Source organism: Lipotes vexillifer, unplaced genomic scaffold (genome assembly GCF_000442215.2).
Source record: "Lipotes vexillifer unplaced genomic scaffold, Lipotes_vexillifer_v1.1 scaffold1143, whole genome shotgun sequence".
In the NCBI taxonomy this organism is placed as follows: domain Eukaryota; kingdom Metazoa; phylum Chordata; class Mammalia; order Artiodactyla; family Lipotidae; genus Lipotes; species Lipotes vexillifer.
Window position 1 is genome coordinate 1,102,836 of NW_006770581.1, and position 11,125 is coordinate 1,113,960.

Consider the following 11,125-nt stretch of genomic DNA (forward strand, 5'->3'; position numbering starts at 1 on the left):
CATCTAATCCTTTCTCTTTAAACACCATCTAAGTGCTGATGACTCCCTGATTTTTTCCTCCAGGCTGACCTGTCCCCTGAGCCCCAAACATGTATATTCACTTTCTACTCAACAGCACCACGATAATATCCTATCTGCATTTCCAATTTAAAAGTTCAAAACAAATATCTTGATTTCCTCCTACTCACATACACAGCTAGCCCCTCTCTCAGGCTTCCCCATCTCAGTAAATGCAACGACACTTCTTCCAATGTCTTGGGCTAAAACCCAAGGAATCATCTTTAATTCCAATCCAGCAACAAGTACTCTCTACTTTCAAAACATATAGTGAATCTAATCTCCTCTCTATCTCCACCACTACTACCCTGGTACAAGTCACCGTATCTTGTCTGGACTTTAGCAGTAGCCTCCTAATGAAAATCCCTGCCTTCACTCTCGCTCAGCCCCTACCATTTATCCTAATGGCATAAATATTGAATGTTCACAGATTATCTGTGTGCTCCCTCACACTTGCTGGCACCCTTGTAGTTCAGCCTATCTGACCCACCTCAGCCACCATGGGAAGGGCTTCCAACTAAGGGAGCAACTGGGAGAAAAGGGAGGGGTACTGGTCTAAGTGAATGAAAAGCAGATGAAACAAGAAGAGAAAAGGTGAGCCCAAGTAATTGGAGTTCCTGGTCAGAGAGTGGGAGTGGGGTTATAGTGGGATAGCACCAGTTCAAGGGAGCTCATGGGAACAGCCATGAGTTTGAGCACCACCAGGTGGTATAGGTGGGAGCCCCTGGGGCCTAGGAAGTCATGTGTTGTGAGGCTGTAAGGAGGATTACATTCTTCCCTGACTATTCCTGCCTCCCCTTGCCCAGCCCTTTCTCACTGTGTGCCTTAGCCTCACAGAAGGAGGGATGGCCACAAGCAGATAATAAAAAGGGACCCTCTCCTGGCTTTGAATTTCAAAGCTAAGAAGGCCCTTCGGTGGCATAAACCACGGATTTGGGAGAAAAACCTGATGAATGAGAATAGGGATACCACCCACCTTGCTCTGCCACCTGTCTCCCACCAATGGGAAAACCATTCCCTAGGCTATCAGGAGAGGGGATTTGGGGGTGGGGGGTTGGAGGGACAATGAGAGTGTAAATTTGGGTGGGTCTCAAAGAGACTGGTCATGAAGTTGTCCCCAGGCTGATCCTGAAGCACGCGTAAGAATCCAGATGAGTCTGTGGGATCTATGAGAAGAAGCAAGCTATGCCTGCCTCCTGGGTGAGACCTGGGAGAAGCAGCAGGGGTAGTCCTAGAGGGACAGGCTCTCAGTCAGTAATGACAGTGCTTCCTGCCATATCTCCAAGGACCAGTGGAGAGTAGGGTCTGCACTATCACCTCCCATCACAGCCCTTCTGCATACAAACAACCCCAGCTCAGTAGCTTACAGCAAAAAGCATTTATTTCTCTCTCTGCACGGTGAGCAACTCAGCTGGGATTGGCAGAGGGTGGCTCCAGGCTGGGACCAGCACGACTGGGGCACGACTTTCTTGAGTCATAGGGCAGAAGCACAAGATTCTAAATCGCATCACACAAGTACACCAAAGCCTCTGATCACAGTTCCACCGGCCAAAGCAAGTCACACGGCCAAACCCCACTCCAGGGGGGCAGAGAGGTTCACTCTGCCCATGGCGAACCATGGCAAGAATGGACGGAGGGAAGATGGTGCATGAACAGTACCATCCATCTTGTCGATCCCACTAAATGGCAGGACTGTGTGACGAGACAGTGTATCACACTTGTGTTGATACAAGCAAGTGGCTCAGTGCCTGGCTCACAGTATGTTAGTGAAGGTAAAAGATACTTTCAGTCAAAGACAAAAAAGCCCTGTTTCCTTGCCCCAATCTGACTGCCACATTTGCTGAACATAGGTGGTAAGTTATTCTCCCTCTCCTGGGGACAGATGAACTGTCTCCTTGTCCCTCAGCAAGCACACCAAGACCTCTATGTGTCTTCCAAAAGAAAAGTGGTCTAGGAATCTGCTCTGAGAGAGGAGGACATCTATCTTCTGTCTCAAGCAGGTGTTTGAAAGCCTCTTTCTTTTTTTAATTGACGTATAGTTGATTTACAATGTTGTGTTAGTTTCAGATGTACAGCAAAGTGATTCAGTTATACATACATACATATATAATATATATATTCTTTTTTCTTATAGGTTATTACAAAACATTGAATATAGTTTCCTCTGCTATACAGTATGTCCTTGTTGGTGATTCATATATATATATATATAACTCCTAATTTATCCCTTGCTTTCCCCTTTGGTAACCATAAGTTCGTTTTCTATGTCTGTGGGTCTATTTCTGTTTTGTATATAAGTTAATTTGTATCTTTTTTTAAGATTCCACATATAATGAAATCCTTTTTCTTTAAAAAAAAAAATCCTGCTTGTTTTGTTTATGGACCAGTTTGAGTCAATTATATATAATAAAGATATGCATAAGTCATTTTTTAAAATCCTGCTTGCTTAATCTTTTGATATATGCCTTAATCAATAAATTGGGGGGGGGGCGGAATTTGTCTCTTTATACCCCAAATAGGACTAAGGAAATGTTTTATAGCTGTCACTGTAGACACACAATGTTGCCCCAGAGAAGGTGATAGAGGTCACACCGTTCCCATCTTCTATTGAAACCTTTTGTTGCCCAAAACTGAATGTTGATACCGTCAGAGGGAGAACATGTCATTCTCAAGAGTGAACAGACAGCGGCAGCAAAGACCAGTAATGGAATCATCCAGGCCAGTGCAGACTCTCGACCAGCAACCTGTTTAGCAAACATATAAGATAATTTCAGGCCAGAGCAAAGCCCTGCTGAGATCTTGTTAGAAATACAAATCCCAAACCCACTGAATCAGAAACTGCTGGTGATGGGGTCCAGGACTCTGCATTTTACCAAGCCTTCCAGATGATTCTTGTACCTGCTCAGGACACCCTGCAGCCAAGCCCTGGTCAGTTTTCTCTGAAATTAGCAGGCACTACTGTAGGAACTGATTACATGTTTCTTTATTTCACCAAACAGCTTCTGCCTAGCCAATAAACTGCTTATTTTTGAAAGAAATAAAATGTGGCTGACTCTATGTCAGACTTGGAAGCCTGCCGCTTTAAACCTTGTCTCCAGCTCTGGCAAAGGGATGGGTGGGTCACAGCCATGTGTCTACAAGAAGAGCTCCCAGGCTGGCCACTCTCATCCCCTTGTCCTCCTGGCCTGGGTACTGCGGCTGCTCCGTCTCCTGCCTCAATGCTTCTCACACTGATTACCTGCAGGTAGCATCTTCCCCGTTTGTCTTGTTTCTCCTCTTGGAAAAGAACCCTGTGATCAACCCCAGGAAGCAGGATCTGCATTCCTGGGTCCCACCCTCCCCCCAACCCCCGGCCCGGGGGCTGGTGTTCAGATGTTGTACCACCTGGAACTCCCTCTTTCCATAGTTTCCCAGTTGGTAAATTAGAGGGAACACCGAGACCTGGCCCTCTTCTTTCACCAGGTCAGCCCTGTTTTCTCCTATGAAAGCCTGGGCAGCACTCACAGTCACACCCCATCAGGATATCGCACGTGCAATGAGTGGAGCGAGGTGATGAGATGGAGATGATATTGCCCACAGAGCCTTGGAACAAGGTCTGGGCACAGCAGCTGAAAGAGCAGGGGCTCCGGAAGAAGACAGACCCGTCCCAGGCTCGGCACCCCCGCTTTCTGCAGGGTATGCACAAATCACCAAGTCTTGCCAAGCCTCAATTTCTAATCTGTGAAATGGAGCTAAAATTGCATTTCTTACAGGTTCACTGTACTATCAAGCAGTGTCTAGTACGGCATGTAATACCTGCTAGGCTCTCTGCACATGGAGATAGTCTTCCTTTCCCACAGGAGGTAATGAGCTTCCTGTGCTGGGAGGTATGTAAACAAAGATCAATGCCCATTTTGTCAGAGACATTTGTTAGGAGCAAAGACGACAAGCTCAAATGCTTACAGGATGCCGGAGACTAACAGAAGTTTGTACAGTAGCCAGATGGGGTCTGTGAGAGGCTGGGGACCGCACGGCCTGTCTGTATAGGAACGCTGCTACTTGGTTCAGTGGGCTGCTGCCCGGTGGAAAAGAGGGCCCTGAGTCATCAGACTTTCTAGTTTTGTGAGAGAAATTGGAAATACAGATGTGTACATGAAGCCCAGGCTATGGTCCTCACACCTGAGGGCTACAGCAGAGGGGCTTCATGCCCTGGGGCACTCACAGCTATGCCAAGCTGAAACCATCACCCTTGGAGGCCTTCCTGGGGGGAGGGCCTGGTCCCTAGTCAGCAGACCTGGCTTTGCAACTTGGCACCATGAGCTCTTGCACCCTACGGTAACCAACACGAGCCTCTTCTTCTCCATCTGTGAAATGGGACAGTAATAACATCTACCTTGCCAGTCTTTAGAGCGGGTTGAGTGAAACTGCATGTGGGAAAGGGCTTTGAGACCTCACTGTTAATCAGTGATAACAAAGCCCATGTGGGGCCTTCCCTGGAGGTCCAGTGGTTAAGACTTCCCCTTCCAATGCAGGGCGTGGTCGGGGAGCTAAGACCCCACATGCCTCCAGGCCAAAACACCAAAACAAAACAGAAGTAATATTGTAACAAGTTCATTAAAGACTTTAAAAATGGGGCTTCCCTGGTGGCACAGTGGTTGAGAGTCTGCCTGCCGATGCAGGGGACATGGGTTCGTGCCCCGGTCCGGGGAGATCCCACATGCCGCGGAGCAGTTGGGCCCGTGAGCCATGGCCGCTGAGCCTGCGCATCCAGAGCCTGTGCTCCGCAACGGGAGAGGCCACAACAGCGAGAGGCCCGCATACCACAAAAAAAAAACCAAAACAAAACAAAACAAAAAAACCTTTCTTGGGACTTCCCTGGTGGTGCAGTGGTTAAGCATCCACCTGCCAATGCAGGGAACATGGGTTCGATCCCCGGTCAGGGAACAAAGATCCCATATGCCACGGGGCAACTAAGCCCATGCCGCAACTAGAGAGCCCAAATGCCACAACAAAGACCCGACGCAGCCAAAAATAAATAAAAAAAAAAAAAAAAAAAAAAAAAGACTTTAAAAATGGTCCACATAAAAATCTTAAAACAAAAAAAGCCCATGTGATAAAGACTGCTAGGGATGCACCACCGTAGCCCAACAAAATTGTTAGTTAACTTGCTGCAAATAGGGAGACTGCCCGCCGTGGGTAGGGAACTGTGGGTGTCCAATCAGAGGAGTGGCAGGGTTACTGGAGAGTTTGGGGGAAGGGCGGAGCATAGGAACACATCTAGATGAAGCACTGTCTGACACAGCTAAGACAGAGCAAGGCTGTGTGTAAAGGGGTCTTCTCCAAGAGGTGGACCTGGGGTCCTGTTTCCTTAGAAACTACAAAGATAAGATCATATGGGATGATGTGTCTGATAACCCTCACCTGGGGCTCTGCACCTGGGTTGGAGATGCAGCCTAGTTCTCTGAGCCACAGCAACCCCCTGGCTTGGGTCCTCCTGTGATGACTAGGACGTCCCATTCTTGCTCGTGATTCCAAACAGCCATGTGTGGCCATCTGCAATTTTAGAGAGCTGGTTTCTCAGCACCACATCCCCGATGTCCCTGAAGTGGGTAATATCAATAGTAGGTGCCCCTCCAGAGCTGCGCAAGTTCAGAGCCTGTTACTGGAACCAGAGAGCCTGCCCTTGAGCCTCAGCTCTGCCACTTCTCAGTTCTGCCATCACTACATTTATCAGAACCTCAGTTTGGGGACAAATACAGACCCAAAATCCCTAACCTGCCATTTCAAAATCTAAAAAGCACTAAATGCCAAAAGATGGTTTAGAACTCATGTGGCTGCAAAATCTGTCTTTACCTAACTCTTTGGGTGGCAAAACCTGTCTGAACTGACATGAGCCTTTTTCTGTTTCTTATGGTCTCTATTGATGCTGCAACATGTGAATATTCATACACGTCTCTGCAGAAAATACTGATACATTGGATTATAGGGTGCTCCCCCCAGACCCTGCTGGAAAGTTAGAAAAGATACGGTATACGCATTACCTTCTTTTGCTAAAATAGGAAAGATTTTCAATTCCAAAAACCCTAAGGCCTCAGGGTTTCAGAAAAAGATTTGCAGATCTTTGGTAGCCAGCTCACAGGGCGGCTGGGGGATTAAATGTGGAGCCTCGTGGAAAGTTGCTCTGTGTGGAGCACATGGCAAGTACTCGGCGATGCAGCCATGAGAATTGCGGCTGCTGGTGGCACCCTCCTCCCCTGCCCCCCCTTCCCTTCCCCAGGTCTCACCTCCTTCCTCAGGGCCCCTGGGCACTTTGCCCTCTCCCTAGCCTCGATACCTCCTCTAGGCATTGCCAATTCTGAGGCTGTCCTCCTGGGGTGAGCCCCCCTTCCCAGGACAGACGAGGTATGGCCCTCCCGTCCACCAAGATGCCCCCAGAGCCCATCCTTCATTTCACCTCAAGCCTTCAGCCAGGCCTTCCAAGTTCAGAGCAAGGCCAAACCAACTCTGCTCAGCAGCTTTCTCCCCTCGCCCCCCTCCCAGCTGATTGCCTCACTCCACTTCTCTTGCTGAAGAACCGATTAAAAGGGAAGGCCTCCCAAAGGATTCACTGTGTCATTCTTCTCTCCATCAGTCAAGGGCAGAACCTGCTTGTCCAGTTCCACAGGACCTGATGTCTGCGTTACTCAGAATCCTGGGAGGCATGGAGACTTCTCAGCAGCTCCTGTGTCTCCTGGGGTTTCCAGGCCTCCTGAATGACCTGGAATAGACCGGCTGGGCTCCTCCACTCTGATCTGGCTGCTGGAGGACACAGCCTTGCCCAGTGAGTGAGGCTGGGATGCACATCTCCTAATCTGGGGCTGGCTGCTGTGGGTGGTAGTCTCCACCCCTGAGGTGCGATCTCTGATTTTCACCAAGATAGAGCCCACCCAGGCTTCACCCTGGCAGCTTTCAGTTCTGCTCGGGCCTGGTCCTGACCAGCTCCCTTCTAAGGGCCGGCGGCCAGCTCTCTGCTGATGCAGGCTTCCAGCCCCAGTGGTCTTGAGCAGGGTAGGAGGAGCTCAGGAATCAAGGAGTGAGAGCCACAGGCTCTAAGACAGAAGGACACAGATCTCCCAGGCCGAGAGGCCCTGGGGACAATCTCAGTGAAGGCTTGTCCCTGGATAAGCTGAAGGGAAGTCTGGAGCACCGGTGACTATGGGGCCAGAGGGCAGTTTCCCTGGGCTAAGGTCACGGCTCAGGACACTTGGGCTGTGTCTTGGCACATTAAGAGTCCCAGCAGAGGGTAGATGCCATTAACCCTCTCCCCTCCTGCTTCTCTTCTCAAAGTCACACGTCATTTTTGGATTGGGCTGTTTGTTTTTTTGTTATTGAGCTGCATGAGCTGCTTGTAAATTTTGGACATTAATCCTTTGTCAGTTGCTTCATTTGCAAATATTTTCTCCCATTCTGAGGGCTGTCTTTTGGTCTTGTTTATGGTTTCCTTACTACCAAACGTAAGATAGACAGCTAGTGGGAAGCAACCGCATTAGCACAGGGAGATCAGCTCGGTGCTTTGTGACCACCTAGAGGGGTGGGATAGGGAGGATGGGAGGGAGGGAGACGCAAGAGGGAAGAGATATGGGAGGGTGGGAGGGAGGGAGACGTAAGAGGGAAGAGATATGGGAACATGTGTATATGTATAACTGGTTCACTTTGTTATAAAGCAGAAACTAACACACCAATGTAAAGCAATTATACTCCAATAAAGATGTTAAAAAAAAAAAAGTCACACGTCATCAGCTCACCGTAGCCCGTCCTTCACCACCTGGCTCTATGGACGACTCCTCCAAGTTACACTTTCCTCAAACACACCCTCCACCTCTGGGCTTCCCTGAAGCCTGGCTTTTCTCCAGGGACACCATCTCTTTCCCACCCTCCCTCTGGATGAATTCAACAGCTGCTCAAGGGCCTTGGAGTGCCAGTGCCTGCCACCTCCAGTGCCCCCACTCTCACCTCCCAGGACACTTCAGGGCTCCCTATCAGAGGGACCATGAACTCAGCCCTTGCTACAGGCTGTGCATTGTCACCCGAACTGCAGCTGAGGCAGAGAATGGCCGGGAGGTCTCCCATGCGTTAACACCCTGCTGGGGGGCAGTGGAAAGATTCTACCTCCACTCCCAGCCCTCCCCAAAGAGCAGCAGAGGGGTCAGACACCAGGACGCACCCCCATGCTTCCCCATCCTCAGCTCCGCCTCCACTCCAGCTGAGCAGCCAGGGCTGGGCCCCAGGCGGGGGTGGGGGGGGGCAGTTAGGTGCTGGTAGGGGAAAGTGTGGCTGGCTTCTCTCTTTCTAGCTAACATTCAGCTCTGCACCCTGGCCTTGTTTCCCTTTTCGTGTGCCCTCCTGGGGCATCCATTCCAGGGAAGGGAGACAGACAGTAAACATAATCTATAAACTGTGCATATGGGGACAGGTACACTGGAAAAAATAAAGCAGCTAGGGAGGGATAAGGAGTACTGGGGTGCGATGTTAAGCAAGGTGGTCTGGCTTCGTTAACAAGGGCAGATGGGAGAAAGATGAGGGAATGAGACATGCAGATGGATTACTTTCCAGGCAGAGGGGAAAGCAGGTGCAAAGGACCTGAGGTGGGTAGAGCAGGCACACAGAGGACCTGCCAGCTTTGGCGAGGGTGGGGTCTAGACCAGAGTGCCTGGAGGCCGCCAGGAGGGCAGGAGGCCGACATCTAATCATCAAAGGACAGTAATTAAACAAGATGACATAGTTCCCAGGTTAGCTTGTTAGTCTTTTAAGGTAATAAACCTGGGTGTTGTCAGGATGAAAAGAGGCACCCTCATAGTGGGAATGGAGGCCACATCATGCTTTTAGAAAGCCGTTTGGCTGTATGAGTTGAGACATGAAAATGGTCCTACCGTTTGGACTAGTCATTCCACATCTGGGACTGTATCCTTGAGAAAAATCCCAAACATGGGGACCTTTATACTGCTCCCTTCAATTAGCCATGAAAAGCCAGTTGGCTCCCTGGGGCCCTGGCACACTGCCCCCCCAGTCCCAGGGCTCTGCACCCCAGCACACCCCACCCCTTACCCACGGCCCCCTGACCTGCTTCCCACCTGGAACCTCTGCCTCAAAGTGCGACACTGGTCTCCTCCCCCCGCACCGCATGGGTCAGGGTGTGCCTACCCCACCCCCTCCTTCCCGTCACTAGAGGAAGGACAGAGCCTTTCAGAGCCCATCAACTGTGCAGACTAAACACTCCACAAGGGAGGCTGGAATTTGCTCAATATCTGGGGTCAGACGAGACGAACGTTCCAGGTCATGCTGTCTGCTACCAGATGGCATCTGAGAAGTTCACAGGAAGACATGGTGCCAATCCACCTGTCACTTATTCATTTACAAACCCACGGACAGTCCATCCTGTACCAGCCTGGACAGTCATGGAACCTGCCAATGGTCCAGCCCCCGGCTGAGGCCTCACAGCCCAGAGGAGACAGGCACATTCCTCATGAGGGGTGCACACACGTGTCATCAAGAATTCGTTTTGAGGGGCTTCCCTGGTGGCGCAGTGGTTGAGAATCTGCCTGCTAATGCAGGGGACACGGGTTCGAGCCCTGGTCTGGGAGGATCCCACATGCCACGGAGCAACTGGGCCCGTGAGCCACAACTACTGAGCCTGCGCGTCTGGAGCCTGTGCTCCGCAACAAGAGAGGCCACGATAGTGAGAGGCCCGCGCACCGCGATGAAGAGTGGCCCCCGCTTGCCACAACTAGAGAAAGCCCTTGCACAGAAACGAAGACCCAACACAGAGAAAATAAATTAATTAATTAATAAACTCCTACCCCCAACATCTTGTAAAAAAAAAAAAAAAGAATTTGTTTTGAAACTAGCTTTAAATGGAGTTTAATTAATAGCATCTTAATTACCTGGGAAAACAGTGCTCTGGTTAGTTTCTTGATACAAAGCTGACCATGCTTTCAACTGAGTCACATGATCTTCCCCACAGTCGGGGGCCCGGTCTGCACACTCCTATGGGGAGAGGTCTCCACACACCTGCATTCATGTCTCTGGCTATGAAGTCTCTGTGTCCCTGTCCGTGTCACCATCTGGAGCTCCAGGGATATGCAGGGGATTCCCCTCCCACACTCAGACAACTCTGAGTCAGGACTCACTATGGAACTTGACTCAGGTGGTCGGGATGGCCAGAGTTAGTGTCAGTCAGAGGTGTTCTGGGCCACCTTCCTGTGCCCCAAGGGGCCAGTTCTTTTCATCAAGATATAAGGTTTTTCTCCAGAACTTCCCACGACATCACCAGAAGTTTGGGGGTTGGAATCCCCAGCTTAGTAACCTAGACTTTCTTTGTCTCAGGGCCCCATCCTGTCACATGTCCACAGCGCAGGTCCCCAAAGTTCTTCAGTTGTACTTTAATATCTTTGTGCCTCAACAAGAAAGGGTCAGAGCTCCGCTCACTTGCCTCCCCGCAAATGCCTCCAAAAAAAAAAAGCCGCTTTTTATTTGTTTGCTCCACAGTCACGGTGCCAGGTGCTGGGGACACAGTGGTGACAGATCTGAGAGGGTCACAGCTCGTGCATGAGAAGCATTGGCTGTTGTCGGTGCGCAATCACGGGCAGGACCGGGGGCATCGCTGTCCTGCAGTTGGCTGTGTGCTTTGCAGCCCTGTTCACATGTCCACCAGCCCTCCCTCACACCCTGCTCTCCCTGGCCCCAGATCCCGATACCCACACTTCAGCACAAGCTAACTGCCCCCTCACCCCTGGAGGTACAGCCATAGCTCGACCTCGGAGGGGAGGAAAGCACTCCAGCTCTTGTCTTCCTTCTGGCCACTTCCACAGGGTGTGTAGGGAGCTGGGAGCCACCTCTGCAGCAGGGCTCACTGTGGCCTCTTGTCCTACCAGAACCTCGAGCCCGGATCAGTCATCAAAGCCACATGTGTGGGCGTTGGGAGCATGGGCTCTGGGGTCACCTACCTGGATTCAAACCCTGGCTCTGTTTCTCCCTGGCTGTGTTACCGCGAGTGAGTTATTTCATCTCTCTGTATCTCAGAGTCATCAGATATACATGGGAGAGAATCATA